This window comes from Haemaphysalis longicornis, unplaced genomic scaffold, assembly GCF_048455015.1.
Source record: "Haemaphysalis longicornis isolate Haplotype H1 unplaced genomic scaffold, Haemaphysalis longicornis Haplotype H1 scaffold_2, whole genome shotgun sequence".
NCBI lineage: Eukaryota > Metazoa > Arthropoda > Arachnida > Ixodida > Ixodidae > Haemaphysalis > Haemaphysalis longicornis.
In genome coordinates this window covers 28,238,997-28,257,846 of record NW_027526295.1, presented here as the reverse complement: position 1 = coordinate 28,257,846, position 18,850 = coordinate 28,238,997, and the positions used below count along the sequence as shown (strand labels likewise).

At 46.1% G+C, this 18,850-nt stretch overlaps 1 long non-coding RNA gene across 1 annotated transcript in view; it reads right to left on the bottom strand.

The window, feature by feature from the left end:
• LOC144167031 (uncharacterized) overlaps positions 1-18,850 on the bottom strand; it is a 127,322-nt gene that overhangs the window by 63,428 nt on the left and 45,044 nt on the right. Inside the window, exon 3 of the long non-coding RNA XR_013321825.1 lies at positions 1,117-1,277. This is a non-coding gene — a long non-coding RNA (uncharacterized LOC144167031). The remainder of the gene's footprint in view (positions 1-1,116; positions 1,278-18,850) is intronic.

The following is an 18,850-nucleotide window of genomic DNA, read 5'->3' as shown; positions in this document are numbered from 1 at the left end:
GGGATCCGAACCCACGACCTCCCGAATACCGGTCTGGTGCGATAACCACTACGCTACCGGCAGGGCTGTTTTCCCGGCACTTTCTCGGGTATTTGTGTTAAGGTATTTTCGTTTCCTGCACTTGGGGGTGGTAGCCAGCGCCACTGGGACTACTCGGGGTGAAGGGGACCTTCTTTTTAACCCCCGCGCCGTGACTGGAGTGTCTACGACATGTCGAGAGTGGTCGACTAGCGTTGAACCCTCTTAAACTCCCTTTGGCACCAAGACGGCCAGAACAGAGGCCCTCGCTAAGCATGTAGGGAATTCGAAAATGGGAAATGAGGGGCTCCGTGAAATAAGACAGAAAACCAGGGTTGCCAGTCAAGAAAACCTCAGAAAGCACAGGGGAGGTTGTGGTGGGTCATAGAAAGAGATGAAGAAGTTTTTGAGTAGAAAAGAAAGTGGTGATGAATGCTATCCAATGGCCCAAAAAGCCCCTTTAATAGTTCTTTAGCTAACCCAGGGATAGCTACCACTGCTGGGGATGTTACGCGAACCATGCCATAGATTGGAAACGGAGGGAGGAAGTTTACTAAATCGACCCGCTGTTCAGTGCTAAGATAAGCGACGACGGGTAGGACGTTCTTGAAGTGGCTCGCGATTATCCGCTTGTTGTATTCCCTGCGTTGGCTGCAGCTTTGAAATAGTTCAACGATGTCTGAAATGCAACGTCACAGAATTTTATTACAAAGCTTGTAGCTTAACTGCCAGTGCAACTCTCGTGAAAGAGAAGGGCACAATAATAACTGGTTTCATCGGTTTTTTAAAGCCGGGTTGGGTTCCTGCCATTAAAACGTGTTTCCTGCTGTCGCAATTGCCACTCGCTGTTTAATAATTTTAAAATGTTCGGTGCGTCCTACATTGCATGAGAGATGTCTATAAACGCTATACACAGCGCAATTAATCTGAACAATTTTAGTTAGATAAGCAGTATTATCAGTACCATAGAATACACAGTTTACTCATTGTACGCTCCACCCAGGTGTTCCTGCAGAATACAAATAGGACGCGACTATTACATCTCGCTTTCTATGAAGCGTTTGCTTATTCTCGTGGCTCAGTCGCTCATATACTTACTTTCACTTTTTATAGAGCTTAAATTCGCCCAGTTGTACGTAAAGTTCTCGGTCCTCCCGGAAGTATCGACCTTCAAAGAATTCTCGGCCATTTCAGAATTCTTCTCTTTGTCGCGGAACTGTATAAACACCATGCTTGTCTTCATGTAGCCGTGGTTGGGGCTGCAAATTCAAGACATTTAGAGTCTCAGTTAGCATTGTTCGCGCCGTATGAACATAAGTGCGGGATTCCTAATGTTCAAAAACTTTCAGCAGCGCTCGAAACACGACCGGCTTTATAGATAGCGGCCTCGGCGCTTCCGCGTGCCGCTTTTGTTATTATTTGTTCGTTTTAATGTGTGGCATTGTTTGCCGAGTACAACCACAACCAGGACCATGTAACGCCCTGCAATTTCAAAAAATCCAGATTTGGGGAAGTAACGCCTTGATTCGCTACAACAGCATAGAGAGCATAATTGGTCGGTGGAAAACCTTCAGCTGGAACGTACGGAAACGAAGAACGGTCGAGATAAACACGGACACAATGCTGTTTTTTTTGTGTGTGTCCGTGTTTCCCTCCACCGTCCTCCGTTTCCATACGTTCCAGCTGAAGGTGTTCCAGTGATCATGAACCAACTCGCTCAATCCCAAGCGATATTTGGTGGAACAAAATTTTGAAAAACTACAATTGGAAAACAATACCACAAAAATCACCTCACACACACAAAAATACGGTTCTTATACATGTCCGCCCAAAACTGTAAAATAAACAAAAAATGTCCGGGAAAAAAGTTCAAAAACGTATAAAATAGCCCAAATGGCGGACCGTCTAAAACCCTGTATTTTGATCAAAATGCAGAAATGGCTGCTGTAAAACCTTTCGTCGTTATAAAAGCGTAAATAGAGATAACTGTACGGAATGTTTAAATACCAAAAAAAGGAAAAAAATACAAATTAAACTTTTCACTGATATGATCCCCAAAAATGAGAAATGTGCATCTTACACGCCAAACGAAAAAACTCCGTAGAAGAGTTTTCAAAATATTACGAAAAATTGAAGAAATCGGCACACTGTGTACCGCCCTGCATTTCAACAAAAATGCAGAGTTGGTGCACGTACGTATTTAATGATTATAGTGGTGTAAATTGAGGTGACTTGAGGTGATGAAGCGGTATTGCACCGCCTACGCCTCAACGTGGCGTATACAGGGCTGTCCCTTTGCAAAATTCAGCAGTACACTTCACCACTTTGTCCAACGTGCCAAGTAACAGAACACATCCAACATGTCATCTGCACCTGTCCAAACGTCACAGTGCCAAGGCAGACTCTCCTAACATCTTTGTGTATGCCACACCACGCAGGCCTTGAACTAAGGGCAGTTTTGGGCCCTTGGTCGGACCCACGCGATGCCGTACGGGCTACCAAAGCTCTGTTGGTGTTCTTGCGTAGTACTGGCTTGGAACAAGTGCTGTAAACTCTGTAAGTGCGCTTGAAGACTCGTCCGCATCACGTCGTTCTTTCATTATTTATTTATTTACTTATTTATTTATTTTGTTATTTATTTTACCACTTATCTATTTATATATTTATTTACATATTTTTTTATTTCCCACACCCTCATGTTTTTGTTCCTTCATATGGCGTAGCATGCTAAGCGATATCGCTCGGCTACCCTCGCTTTTACCATGAAATGCATTCTCTCTCTCACTTGTGATGCAAAAATTTCAAAAAACGGAAAAAATAAGCAAAATAGAAAGAATAAAACTTCCCCAAAAACGATCTGACAAAATCAAAAATATGCCTCTCATACATCTCCACCAAAAGCGAAGACTAAACAAAAACCACATAAAGAATGATGGAAGTACTTAAATAAACAAGAGCAGAAAAGTAACAAACCCTGGAATGCACTCCGCATCTTTGGCAAAAAAACATAATCAGCTAAGTAAAGGCACTTCATTCATCACCACAACAGTACAAATCTGCATCATTGACTAAAATAAAGAAAAAAGAACTTACAGAGAATAAAATAGTCCAACGTCTTTCCCTAGTCATAGCAATATTTGGCTTTGAAAAAATTCAGGGAAGCTTGCACTTAAACGCAAAACTTGAATGACGAAGCTGTTCGCGAGAATTTCCCGACACGCAGTTAAGTTTCAGTATCATTATTTATGTGGATCATTGCGGTGTGAGTAACCGTCGTGATATGCATCGATGTGGTCGCTGTCTTCTTCGCGGCGAGTTGCGAATGCAAATTCATCCTCAACGTTTTAGACATCCACCAGCTCTTCGTAATCGAGTCCGCGCAGCGGTGGCGGAATGTGCAAGTCGTCTCGGGATGAATTGGAACACTGGTAGTTATGTCTCCAATTATCCATGATATCTATCCATGACTAGCGGGAGGCAAATTTATTAAATAAGCTAAGCGTAGGGCAAGTAAGTGGAATAAGAGAGGCTAATCACTTCCTGAAAATCTACGTACTGATCCAAAGGGAGAGCCACTAATTATCATAATCATTATCATCATCATCATCATGCAAGCGGCAGAAAAAAATCGGCCGGAAAGTAAGAATTAGGCATGCACATGCACGTGCAGGACCATTTCAATGAAGAAGAAGCCGGGTGTTGTGTGCATGAGGTGCGAGTGTGAACCTCCGCTCGAGGAGACGCGGTTCGAGCCAGTCGAGATAGCAGAAGGACGAGATTTTACGTGCAGAGTGCGTGTGTTAGCGTCGTGTGTCAATGGGCTCCAAAAAGAACAGCAGCGGCTTAGGGTTCGAGTGGGCGAATGCAGAAGGAGCTGAAAGAGCACAGAAAGCAGCCGGGAGACCCTCGAAGAGAGGTTGGCCAAGATGGTGGGCTCGTTGGGGACAAAGAGAGTCCGGTGTAGCCGCCCGGAATGTCGGCTGCTGAAGGAGGCGAGAAAGCAGACGTAGAGCTGGTTTGCAATATCAAGACGAGGCTGTTAATTTTCGAAAGATACGTACGCCGAAAGGTTCCTCCGACGAGGGAAAGAAGGGGAACCCCCGCGTCCTTCCAAAAGAGAAAGGAAAAGGGCCGCCCAAGCGAACATACCCCAGCGGCGACAGAACTAATCCCAGGAGTTGGCTGGGCAACAAGTTGTTCCCCGAAAGGCGACCATTGAAGCGGATGGGGGAATAACCCCTGTAGTAAGCAGGCGGCGGTGTCGCCAATACGCGTCTTTCACAAAGGCGCACTGTCGAGAAGCCGGCGGCACACCACAGAGAAAGGAAAAGTCCCCGTCGGCGGGGGCCGCTTGCGCGGCGGTGCCAAGCGGCTTCCGCTCCACCGGCAACGAATAGCATGCGTGGCGGGGCGGTTGCGCCGGGAATATTTGGCCCCAAGGCACGAAAGTGAAAGAGGGGCAAAGACACAGAGGCGGAGAACAATCGCGGACGGTCCTGACTCAGACGCCGCGGTAGCAGGAGGCCACCCAGGCGGCAGGAAAAACGTGGATAAGGGGCGGAGTGTGATTCTGGCAGCGTACTCAAACATGGGCTACCGTGAGCTGGAGATAAAATGATATGTGAGCAGGGACGAGACAGTGCAGGTTTATGTGTTCCCGAGATAGACGGTCAGTGTAGCCTTGGGCAAAGCTACGGACAAAACTTCGGACATTACGCAGCGGCAGAAGCTCGTAGTTATAGGCGCAGGGACAGGCGAAGCTCTGCAGAGACGGGGTGCGTAAGCAGAAAAAAAACGACCATCTTCCCGTAGGTGAACCCTGAGTAGTATGCGAAGCAGCCATGGGGTCGACTCAAGTTCCCATTAGTTTTCAGTACGATCGCGGCGTTGCAGGAGGAGAACGAGGGGAGCGGAGGGCGCGCGCGCGCCATTTATACCGCGAAGCTACAGTCGCGCCCCCAGAGGAGTATGCAGCGGCTACCGTCCCGTCTCTAGCCCTAATCTGCTTCGGATTATCGAGCGCGGAGCCGCAGGTGTTGCCATTTGTTGCACAATCCCAGAGAGGAGAGGGGCTTTGAATATGAGAGGAGGAATGCCAGAGAGGAGAGGAGCGTTGGAGAGGGGAGGATGAATGCCTCGCATACTATTCAGTGTTCGCCTACAGGTAGATGACGACGGTGGTTGAACGCGAAGCTATCTCGTGATGGATTCTTTGGTTGGGCAGTCCCTAGGGGCATCCTGCCACAATCACCATCAGCGGTCCCTGGTGAGGCATGGGCAGTGGGGGTGGGGTACTCAGGGTTCCCGTACGGGAAGATGACGGCGGTGGTTGAACGCGAAGCTATCTTGTGATGGATTCTTTGGTTGGCCAATCCCTAGGGGCATCCTGCCAGAATCATCATCAGCGGTGCCTGGCCTGGCATGCGCAGTGAGTGTGTAGACGCCGCTCAACGGCGCCCACACACAACGGCAGAAGGAACAGGCTCGACCATAAGCTGCTTCGCATCTAAAAGGTGGTAAAGGAGCACAGGATGCTGTGCCCAAATGTTAGATCATTGTTCAAGGAGTGCCCGTCATACCTCGGCAAATTGGCGCGGTTCACTCAAACTCACTCAGAATTTCTTTCGAAGTACCACTCACTCCAACTCATGCTGTATTCGGGTGGTCGCTCTGATACTCCGACTCGGAGTACGCCGATGCGCCGCTTCCCCCAATCCGAGCAAGAGTCACCGCTCCCCAACCGAACGCGTACCCGATCTTGGAGTAGCACGCGACCGTGGTGCCGCGGCGCGGCCAAAACGGCAACTGCAAACAGCCAGGCATCCTCCCTGTTCTGTGGCCAGGCCAGCCAAGGTGTCTCAACAAATGGCGGCCTCCGTATCGGACGCGTTAGCTCCAAGCCAAAGTTCCCCGACATCAGCCGAGCGCCTGTTATTCGCAATGATTGAAGGTAAGAATAGGTGTGCACAACCTTGCGAACGTATTCCTGCACTTTGAACACTGAAAGTGGTTCGGCGAACTTCGCAGCGTAAACGTGCCAGCCGTCGTCGTCTGAGCTTCTGTCCTCCTCGGCGTCGATTTCGAGCTGCAGAAGTAGCGGAGACGGCTCCACTACACTCAACAGGCGTCTCCGTTTCGACATGATGCGGAGAATAGCACGAGAAGCAAAATCGTGGAAACACTCCCACAACTAAACGCTGTCGAGGCCTCAGCACAGAAAGGGAGGATTCAGCGAACGCCACCGACTGGGCAGGCGAGCGGCGCGGGGCGAGCCAGAGGCGAGCCGCGGCGGCCGGGGTCACGTGACCCAATCGCCTCCGGATTTCGGCGGCACTCCAACTTCGGAGTCAGAGCAGTCGGAGGTGCTCGGAGTGGAGTACGACGCCCTGAGACGACCAACCGAACATACGTCGAGCGCTCGATTTCGACCACCCGAACACGGAGTCGCTTTTCGGAGTGCTCTAGAGCGCTCTAAAACGACCACCCGAATACAGCATCAGACTCAATGCTGAGCAGCACATTAGCGCTCACTGAAACTCAAACTCACATTGAGCGTAAAACTCAGAACTCACTCTGACTCAAAACTCAAAATGCAGTCAGTACTCAAAATGTACTCACACTCAAAATGTACTCAAAACTCAAAATGTACCAGAACTCCAAATGTACTCAAAACACAAAATGTACTCAAAACTCAAAATGTACTCAACCTCAAAGTGTACTCAAACTCAAAATGGACTCAAAACTCAAAATGTAATCAAAACTTAAAACGTACTCAAACTCAAAATATACTCCAACTCAAAATGTACTCAAAACTCAAAATGCACTCAAACTCAAAATGTACTCGGAACTCAAAATATACTCCAAACTCGAAATGTACTCCAAACTCAAAATGCACTCAAACTCAAAATGTACTCAAACTCGAAATGGACTTCATCGACAATGTCTACGCTGGAAGACAACAAGTACAACAACAACCAATACGTAATCCATAAGACTTGCAGGCACGCCCCCCGCGGAAATGCTCTGCATTTGATCGTGCCCCTCGCGAGGGGGATGTTTTGATTTAAAATTTGCTGCTTCTTTCCGCTGATATAGAAGAAAATCTAGGTCCAACTACACGTTCCCCTTCCACCCGAACGCCTGGTGATATCTTGGCACCTCTAGATGAAATTAAATTAAGTCAAGACTATCTTACAAAAGAAATGAAAGCCATCAAAACTACGCTGTCCCAGAAAGTGAAAACGGTTGACAATATTGCTGAGATCGAGGGGTTGCATCGAGTGGTTATGAAGGCTGGCCGGCGAGGTTCCTTTTTATTTGTTTGTTTTGACTATGAGCGCCGGGGGTTGGAGCATTCTTTCGAGGGCCGTTTTCGAGGCCGTTTCGAGGGCACTTCTTCTACCGTTTTCTTTTTGTTCTTCTTTCGTGGTAACCGGAAAGAAACCGTTTGCCGCTAATTCTCAGAAGCAGGAGAGGGGCGAGGCCGTGCGGTTGCATTGCTCGCCCCGGGCGCTCGCACCGGAAGCGGCCGGTTGTAAATCGCTGGGCAGACTCGACGCAAAAACGCGAAATGTCAAAGTGGCGGCGGCCACATTCATTAAACAAATTACGCACTTTGCCGGTCTGTTTTGAAATGGCGAATTCGGGAAATGACCGGAAGCAGCTGAAAGTGGCCGCTGCGAAGCGGGGATGAAGCAATGGCGGCAATCCTCCGTAAACTAACTGGGCCAGCATGACACAGATGTGCATTGGAACGACGGTTCGGAATTTATTGCTTCCGGCCCAGTGTGACCACTCCTAAATCAGTGTAATAACGCGTCAGGCTTGGGTAGTTTGTTGATTTTTAGTGTCGCGGCTTCCTGTGCGAATCCTTTCTGAGTATGGATGTCTAGTTTGCGTGGGAATGGGAAAGGAGTTTGTGAGAAGGGGTGGGCCAATTACGTAATTATGAGCTCCGCTGTGGCTGGCTGTGCGGCATATAAACGGCCAGAACTGTTGAACGGCAGTGCCTGGCAGACAGCGACAGAGCCATCAATAACAGATAATTCGCTTGAAAACAGTAGTAAGAAGAAAAGAGAGTGAGAACGCACCACGAAAAACACAAAACACATGACAGGGTTCCGGTCACAGACTAATGCGTCTAAGACCTTTTTTCAGGCTACCTTTCGTTTTAACATCGTTTAAGCACCGCGGAAGTGAATTGAATATTTCAGGGACATAATATTTACGGAGTCTTCGACCGTATCTCGTATTACAACGGGGTGTAACATAGGGATTCTTTGGTCTCAGACAACGAGCAGGCACATACGGAATTTTATACTGGCTTGTCCAAAAATGTTTCAAGACAACCGTTTCCAACAGCAGAGAATTGAAATCAGGTAATGACAAGGTTTTGAAAACATCAGAGTGAGGGGGAAGATCATATGCAACATTCTTTAGAATACCTCGAAGAATAGAATTGACCCGGTTTACCAAATGTTGAGCGCCATGACCATAAATAGATATTCCATACCAGATTACACTGTAACACAGGGCATGTACTACGAGCTTTCGGACAGACAATGGCATGTAAAATTTAATATTATATAAAACACAAGACACTGCTCGAAGTTTTTGACAAATATGTGCAAAATGAGAATTCCAAGATAAATCGCAGTCGAAAAAGACACCAAGGTATTTAATTGAACGAGTGTATTGCACAGGGTTACACGAACAGGGATTGCGGCATGATGCGTGCAAATATAAAGGGGACGATAAAGTTACTTGCTTCAAAGGGTTATGGAAACAGATAAGTTGGGTTTTGGAAGCATTGATATCGACTACGTTATTCTGAAACCAGTCCATCACTTTTATTGCTGCTGTAAATAAATTGTAAATAGTCTTGTGGTAAATCGTCGTCGGCTATGTGCTTCTGATCATCGAGCCGTCTTCAACATATTTCATCAATCGACCGATCCTCCGCTACCGTCCAGACTAGCGGGGAATCTTAACTGATATTAACCAACGGCTTGCTAAAATAGACAAGAGCATGTGCCGCCGTAGACACACTTAATGCAGACGTCGATGTCATTCGTTCAGCTGCTGTTAAAAATTCGGAACAACTATTGGAATAACCTGCAGTCTTGACGATTCAAACGATCGCGCCCGACGAAACAACCTTATATTTTAAAGACCCACTGATTCGGAACGCGAAGACTGCGCCCAGTCCGAGGAACTAATCAGAGATCACTGCGAAGATACGCTCAATGTACGGTCAACCAACGTGATATTGACCGGGCACATCAACTTGGATCGTTCCAGATTATAAAAAATAGGGAAATCATTGTAAATTTTACGAATTTCAAATATAAAGACCGTATTCTTTCTAACGCAAATAAGCTGAAACGTACTACGTACAACATATCACCGGATAACTCTCCCAACACACGTTTGGTACACAAGCAGCTGATTGCATTTGGCAAAGCCCAGTGCCGACCCTGTAACTTTGCATATGGAAAATTGGCCATCGATAAGGTCGCGCTTACATTTTTTATCTGACTACGCAAACGGTAGTCTCACGTGCCCCGTAGCTATATCCTGAATTCCCTGCTCAGCCCAACGCAAACTGTATTTCGGTTCAACATTAGGACCGAAATATAGCCAACATTAGCAACAGTAGGATCCTACTGCCCAAACGCTATGCCTTGCACAACCTAATTCAGGCAAGCGACTGTAACTTAGTTGTGTTAACCCAAACGTGGCTTGCTTAATGCATCTATCTTGAACTCAGAATAGCTTCCTCTGTTCAACTACTTCGATATTGCACGTTGCGATCACAAAAACGAGCGGGGTACGGGGGGGGGGCACCGGAGGAGTGGGTATCGCCGCTTATCACAGTTTACAATGCTGCGCTGTCGACATTCCTTCGAATCTTGAAGTAATCTTTATTCACTGCAAAGCTGCCGCTCCACCCGTTACCATTGGTGTCTGCTACCGCCCCCTAATTCCGATCCCTCTTTCATTGGCGAGCTTCATTATGCTCTAAAACTATTAACGTCAGCCACGGATAACGCCTCTCCACCTCCTCGGTAATTTTACCATGCCCCTGATAATTTGGTCTGACGTACCATTAAGGATGTCGAAACAGAACACTGAAAGTGATTTCATAGATACCTACCATACTTTAGACTTATATCAAATGATTAGCTTAACTACACAAACGACTCAAATTCATTAAATTTACTAGATTTACTTCCATTGACCCAAACAGATAGAGTTTCACCCGTATCTAGTCCGAGCAGCCTGAATGATCATGCCGTCATTCATGCCACTTTCCAATGCAACTTTCCCTACCCAAAAAGTAAAAAAGGAACGATAACTCTATACGACAAAGCAGATTATCAAGGTATGAATAATGAACTAGCTTGTTTTTACGACTGGTTCCTCGTGGAGGTTTCCAAACGTTCTGCTGACTAAAACTGGGAGCTCTTCAAAAACAAAATGCAGTAATTAGTAAACACGTACACCCCCACAACTAACATTACAAAATGACCTACTTCGCCATTGTACAATATTACTTTAAAACGGCTTGGCAACAAAAGTAAAAGACAATTCCGGTCAACCAAAAAATCAAAGTCCAATCACGCTTGGGCAAAATATTGTGAGACTGAAAAACTTCACGCATCCATGATCTAGGACGCTAAGCGGACGTTCTTTTCGTCCACCCTACCAGACATGCTACGCACAAACCCCCTAAAGTTTTGTTCCATAAACCCAACCCATGCTAAACGCATTTCGTTATTAGATTAACAAAATATTCCAATCCCGGAGTTCAAGGTCCCGGAAACACTAAACTCTACGCTTTTATCATTGTTGACCCATAAACCTGGCGATGTATTTTCATGAGTGCCCGATGTATTTCCAAGTGTGCCATCCCTTGATTACCCTGCTATGCCCAGTGTCCTCTTCGAACCCAATAGCATCTTCCAAGTCATTTATTCCTTAAAATTGACGGCATCAGCTGGTATTGCCTGTATAAAATCTTGATTATTAAAAAACACCAAAAATCTCTCTGCGGTCATATTGTCGCCCATCTTCCAGCAATCACTGTCATCTGGAGTGGTGCCACGGGACTGGAAGGTTCGCAAGGTCATCCCAATACCGAAGAAAGGTCGGTCATCCTCACCTTCAAACTACCACCTAATATCACTAACATGTGTGTGCAGTAAAACAATAGAACACATAATTTATTCTCAAACAGTCAAATTCCTTATCCCTGTAACTTTTTCCTTCTCAGTCAGCAGGGATTTCAGAAAGGCCTTTCCTGTGACGCACAACAAGCGCTCTTTATTAACGACATCAGCTCAAGTATCGATCACAATATTCCTCTAGATGCCCTTTTCCTAGATTTTGACAAAGCTTTCGATAAAGTACCCGATAGGCCTTTTTGAAACTTTCGCGCTTAAAAATTGACCCAGCAGTTCTAGAATGGATAAAAATATTTTGTCAAACCGGGAACAGTGCGTTTACTCCAACGTTTACTCATCTACCGGGCTTCCCATCCTTTCAGATGTACCTCAGGGTACAGCTCTCGGTCCCCTTCTATTTTTATGTTAACGACCTACCTACCAAGATATTGTCCCAAATCCGTCTATTCGCTGACGATTGCGTGATTGATCGTCCTATTAACTGCCCTAATGACTCCCAGAGCCTTCAAAATGATATAATACCCATTGAAACCTGGTGCGACAAATGGCTCATGACCCTGAACATTAGGAAGAGATCCGTCATTTCTTTTCATCGAAAGAAATCCCACCCTGCTCCTTCATACTTTTTTCTGTTTCCCAAACATCCCCGTGAATTCCTACAAATATTTAGGTGTAAACATTGGTCCAGATCTTACTTGGTCACTCCACAAAACAAACATTTCTAACGAAGCAAACAAAGTTCTTGAGCACCTCAGAAGAAATCTACGACTCGCTCCCACTTCTGTTAAATTCTGCCATATCAAACACTAGTCCGTCGAAACTTGAATACGCTTGCTCCGTCTTGGATACACACCAATCTGCATATCACCATTGGTACCAAAGTGAAAGAAAAAAGATGAACATACCAATGCGCAAGGCTCACAAGATCGCCCTCGGCCTAGCGAATACCACGAACACAGATCTGCTGCTACAGCTAGAAATCCAGAATACGCTCGAAGAAATAGCAGAAGCACAGAGAATGTCTCAACTCGAACTGCTATCAGCAACAAAGACAAGACACAAAATCTTCGAAAAACTGCAGATCAGATACCACCGACAGCAAGCAAACCAGAGCACGCTCAGCAACGAAGTTCGCCAAGCCCTACGCATCGACCCAATACCTAGGAACGTTCACCCAGAACACAACAAAGGCAAGCACCAAGCCAGAGCCAAGGCCCTCACGGACAAACTCAACGAGGACCCCGGCGCTCGCTTCGTGAACGCTGCAGAATACGCGGCGGCAGCCGCTACGCCGTGGCGGTAGTTCACGCTGCAGGCACTACAAGATCCGCTGCAAGCATAACTTGCGCGCAGTCCGAAAAGGTCGAGGAGGCGTCCATAGCCCTGCGCCTACCGACCAAGGATGCACCACAGTCCTCATCGACTCACGCCAAGCAGTACGGAATTATGTCAAAGGGGAGATCTCACCCACAGCGGCCCACATCTTGGAGCGAGCCGACCTTCATAACCGGAAACACATCACTCGGTTCCCAGCACACGAAGGCAAGGTCTCAGAGACAAACCAAAACAGAAACGAGTCGGCCCACGTCGCAGCGCGCGCTCCATCTCTCCGCGCTGGCAACGAAGAGCCTGCACAACTCTGGTTCAGCACTAAGTACAGACTCGTCAACTACCACGAGATCACCAAAGCGTATTGTCTGGCTCGCAGGACTCTACCTCCACCCAGCGGCATGCTGGACAGAGCCCAGGCCATAATCGTCTGACAATTGCAGACCGTAACCCCCATAACGCCGCTACTTCTACACAGACTATACCCCGATGCCTACACAGACAGCAAGTGCAGGGCCTGCCGAAGGGAGACGGCTACTCTAACGCACATGCTTTGCAATTGCAACGAACACCCTGAAGAAGTAAAGTTAGGAACCCTTCCGCTGCGACTAGCAGCAGCGCTGACATCCTGCGACGAAGGACACCACCTCTGGGCCGTCCAGCAAGCCCAAGAGGAGACAACAAGGCAGTCTTCCGACACCCCACATGTGGGGAGAAAAAAACCTGGCCAAGACGTCCCCTCGACGGTGACGTAGGCCCGATCGACTAGCGTGTGGGCACGCGAGTTTTGCAGGCACATAATAAAGTTTATTCCACTCCACTGCGACGCAAAGCCACTAGATTAGTTCTCTGTCATAAATGTTTTCACTCACTGTCCGATGCATCTTCCCGCACTAACCACCACAACCCAGTTTACCCTGCGCATGCCCGTATAACTGCTCACGTTGCGTCATTCGTTGTTGAGACAGCAAAGGATTGGAACGACCTTGCGCTCCACATCGTGCACTACTCCAGCCCCATACTTTTCAAAACGCACGTCGAAGAAACCCTGTATAAAATATCCATCCCTGAAGTAATACGCCGCCCTGGGGTTATTGAGTTATAATGAATAAATAAATAAATCTATTCAGTCAAAGAAGTTTATTTTTCGCCATATACACAACGAAAAAAAGGTGGTCGGAGAAAAAAGCCGCACTTTCGCAGCTTGACGAAGCTCCATCCACCAGTACACAGCAGTGGTAGGTGCGAGAAAAAAAAACAAAAGAAGGGAAAAAAGAAAAAAAGGGGGGAAAAGGAAATAAAGAAGAAGGTAGACAAAAATACAGATTGTAAAAGTCGCTTAAAATTTCGCTTAAAAGATTCGTTTGAAAATTTCACCCAGGATACAACACGATAAAACCGCGATGATGCATGTAAATGTACATTTCACACGTCAAAATGATATGGAACTCACTCGTGAAGCGAAGCATTCTCTTAAACACTGGAGCAAAAAGGTATATATATATACATTATATGCCTACATACACACATGCGCATACGCACACAGACATACACACACACATAAATATGTATACATATACTGCAGATGCCGCAACTCACACGCCATAGAAGGAAGCAATGTTGGAGAATGACACAGGGCGTAAAACTCACAGCACTGCATTAAATAAGCAATACAAAACCAGACAACAAACAAAACAAGGGCAATAAGTGGAGGAGGAGGAAGAAGTGGTAGTTGGGGGTGGGGGAAGGGGAGATAGAGGCCGGTAACTGTCTGGCGTTTCGCCGACACCTCAACCGGCCGAACGGAAGCGAGAGGGGGGACAGTAAAAAGAGTAGACAAGGAGGGATGGAGGAAGAGAGGGAGAATAATAATTCGGCACGCGACTCTTCCTTGTAGCACGCACCCGTCCCTGCAGACAGGGGAAACGCGCGGCACACAGCAACCCGCCCGGGGAACTTAATTAATAACAACAGAGGTTAAGCAGCTGAGCCGCAAAACAGGACCGGAATAGGAACGTACAGTGCGGTGTTGGACAAAAAAATAAAAAAAAGAAAGATAATGAGAAAAAAAGGAAACGAGAAAAAAAAGGAGTACTCTAGATGCTAAGTTGTAGCTAAATTCTAATAACAACAATAAAGAAAAAGTTAAGTTGATAAAAGGTAGTGAATAAATGTTAAACAGCTGAACGAGATATATAAGGGTTGAGCTAAACAAAGTAGATGAGAGTTGAACAGGTAAACATTACAAAGGAAAAAAAAAACCAGATGGCAACAAGAATTAGACAAGCGCGGATACGTGGGGATAGACAGTGAGATAATGACGCAGGTAAAAGGATAACTGGGAGTACGTGAGCCTGCTAGCTAGAATCAGGAGGATTATATGGTAAAGGTTACGATGGAATAAGTGGGAGTACACATTGGTTATACTGGTTACGTTAGTTAGTTATAGAGGTGGGTGGACCCGTGGGCCGAGGTGCAAAGAGTTTTGTCGTTTGTACAGGTGACGGGTGCACATGTGTACGGTTTTGGGGGAGTTTTTTGCCATCCAGTTTATGACCGAGGTAGGGTGGGGTTGCTGGCTGAGGCACGCAGTCACACACACACACACACACACACACACCGCTGGTTCATGGGCGTTGCGGGATGGGGACACAGGTTGAGGTTAGGCGGGATGGAGGTGCAGTAGCAGGCTAGGGCTCACAGACACGTATCCGTGGCGGGATGGTGGCACAGGGTGGGGTTGGGACACATGCTTTCAGCCACACACACTCGCGCACACACTCGCGACACGCCACTGAAAGTTTCCTGAATGGGCGCGGAGGAGGGCCGCCGACACGCCAGGAGCAGTTCTGTTTGCGCGCCGGCGGCCGGGTGAGCCGCTCGCTGGGATGCTTCCGGGTTGAGGGGATCGGCGACGAGGTGAGGGGGAGGGGAGGGGAGAGGAGAGGAGGGGAGGAATGAATGAAGGAGTAGTGCGTAAGAGAGGGGAAAGCGTCGTGGGCGAGGGCCAGTACCGTGACAAGGTCCGGCTGCTTGCGGTACAGCAAAGTATTTTGAGGCAATATACATTCTTAGAAACATGCGGTAGAAGCATAACTTGGTAAAAATAAAATAAAAATGACATTTTGTGCTGACAAATTTCCTCACAAGAACAATGCAAAAATACCTTTACGAGGCATGTTTAGGATGTCTATGCGTCTCACATGCAGGTAGTTTAGTGTAGCGGGTAATGCGTGTGGAATTCGTTCCGTTCCGTATCTGCGATGGTGGTCTGTAGCGTAGGGGATATATATTGCTCTGTATATTGAGATAAGCATGTTCTAAAAACGTGTACTATTACGAGCAATATGAAAGGGAACACAGGAACACGCCGAAAACACCCTCAGACCCAGCTGTACATGATACGCAGCGGCCGCCGTCGGAAACAAAGTGGTAAGGGGGGTGCAGTTCTAACAACAGTTCCTATTCCCGCCGTTCGTCTTATCAGTTGTCGGACGATACCATATTATCGGCGAAATGACGTAAGCTACTGCTTTGTAGAAATGACAGCGTGGTGGGAGTGCCAACAGTTAGGGGAAGAGCGCCCTCCTTTCCCCCTTTGGTTTTCACAGCGCCATCCTCGTATCGCTCTAAGTCTGTTTAGAGGCTGTTTGCCACGCGTTCCTGTGTTCCTTTTCATATTGCTCATAATAGTACAGCCTTCCCTGGACGGCGCTTTTGTAGGTGCCGTCCTAAAGTCTGAATATATATATATATTTTGCGCTTTCATTACTGCATGTTTTTCAAAAAGTGGCGCTGTGTGCTGTAGGTATGAAACATTTTCTATAATACGAATAGCTTTTTTCTGGAGTAAATAAATTCTGTGTAGGTTAGATGAAGTAGTTTTAGTCCACACCAGTGCGCAGTAACAGAGTTGTGAATAAAAAAGCGTGTTGTAGAGGAGCTTTTTAATCCTACATGGTAGCGATTGCCTATTGCGGTTTGACATGCCGATTATTATGCTGGACCATATCGACAAATTTCTAACGTGATCATTCCACGACATGTGCTGGGTAAAGGTAACGCCCAGTGTTTTTATGGATTTTTCTACCGCAATAGTGAAGGGGCCTAGAGTAATTGTGTCTAGATAGGATACATCGGTATTTTCGGTCCTATACAGTACGCATTTTGTTTTTGCTTCATTCAGAGTTAAGCTGTTTTTTCTGCACCATTCTTGGAGCTGGTGGCAGAAATTACCGGCCGTTCATGTTATTGCTTTTATATCCTTGACATTAGTGAACACTGCACAGTCATCTGCGTAGATAACAAATTTGCAAGTTTTATCTAACATGACAATATCATTAATATAAAAAAGAAAAAGGATCGGTCCAAGAATACTGCCTTGAGGGACGCCTGATTGAATAGGCCTCAATTCTGATTTGCATTTGCTTATTTTAACAAACTGGTAACGGTTTGAGAGATAAGATTGAATTAGGTTCTAAGCTAATCCGCGAAAACCATATTTTTCTAATTTGGCAACGAGAGAAATTATCCACACGATCGAATGCTTTGCTGAAATCAAGGTACACTCCTAGGGTAAGAAGTTTATTTTCGAAATTTTCCAATATTATTTCCTTTTGGGCCAGTGGAGCGCTTTCCGTGAAGAGGCCTTTCCTGAAGCCGAATTGAGAGTCGTTTATGCTTACCTAAAAAACTGTCAATGCGAAAATTAATGATCTCTTTCTAGACATTTCGAGAAAACTGGAAAAATTGAGACTGGACGATAGTTGCTAAACATGTTTTTGTCTCCACCTTTGTGGATAATTACGACTTTCGCAGTCTTCATTTTGTAAGGGAAGACCCTGTTAAAGTGCCGCGTTAAAAACGTGCGTCAGTGTGGGGGCGCTCAATTCCAACACATGCTTAATTGGTCTGATTTCCAAGTCATCAGCATCGCAACAATGACTGTGTTTAAACTTGTGAAACAGCGTTATTATTTCATAAGGGTGGGTTGGGCAGAAAAATAAGCTTTCTCTTAAACTTTAAATGTCGGCCGCAGCTTCGGGAGAGTGCAGGCCTTTTCCAATTTTGATGAAAAAGTTATAAAACCATCTGCAAGTTCTTTACCGCCTATCTCTTCGTTGTCAATAACAAGGCTATTAATCGGATCATTGACTTTGTTGGGGTTCATAACGTTGTTTAGTTTTTTCCATAGCACTTCAGCAATCCGTAAGCACGTGTTATCAAAAATGCGGTTGTAGTATTCCATTTTAGCTTGTTTTAAAGTTTTATTTAACTTGTGTCGGAACACCTTAAACTTTTTCAATTTAGTCAGGTCACGTGATTGAATAAAAGGTAGATAAAGACTTAATTTCTCATTTATTAACCGGATGTGTTCCCTGGTTACCCAGGGCTTCCTGGACTTCCTGTGTTGGCGGGTTTTTAGAGGGAAAGAAGCGAAATAGTGAGTTTTAAGTATTTCGAGAAAATTTTCATATGTCTCATTTGCATCACTTAGTGCCGCTACGGCCAGCCAGTCGGCCTGCATAAGCGTATCACGGAATTTTTTGCAGAGTGGATGATAGTATATCGCGGCAAACGTTCCTCGTTTGTTTGTTTTTTTTTTTTTTTGCTTCAAGAGATTCATTGCGCTCTTCCATTAGAAAGATAGGCAAGTGGTCACTGATGTCGGCGCATATTGTGCCTGACATGGTTTTATCTGAAGGTGCATTTGTGATAAACAGATCAAGCACAGATGGCGTCATGGAAGAAATACGGGTGGGCGTAGCTATGGCGTTACGAAAATTATTGCTTTGAAAAACGATAAGAGATTCGAAGATAAGCGGTGGTGTCCTTCGTCACATCCACATTTAGGTCTCCCCCAATCGTTAACACATACTGATTTTCTGCAGCAAAAGAAAGCAGACTGTTAATGTAGCTTAAAAATGCTGAGAAGCTTCCGTTTGGTGGTCTGTATAGGACCGGAAAATAGTTTTTTTTGTTCTTGATTGATAGCACTTCGTAGTCATTGGTCATTGTAGTGTGATCTTTAAGAATTTCAAAGCCTGAGACTGCGCTTTCAATGGCAACCCCTCCCCCCTCGTGCCTGAGCGATCAGAGTGGTAATGGCTGTAGACCGGGAGTACAACGTGATCAGAATGTTCAGTCTACCACGTCTCCGTGAAAAATAATATATCTAATCAGAGGCCGCAAGCTTCTAATAACGAAAACACTTTGTCTCGCTTACGCGAGATTGACCTGCCATTCAAGTGAAACAACTTCAACCACTTTCCAGCATGATTTGCTGAGACTAAATGTGGCAAATCTTTCGGGAGAAC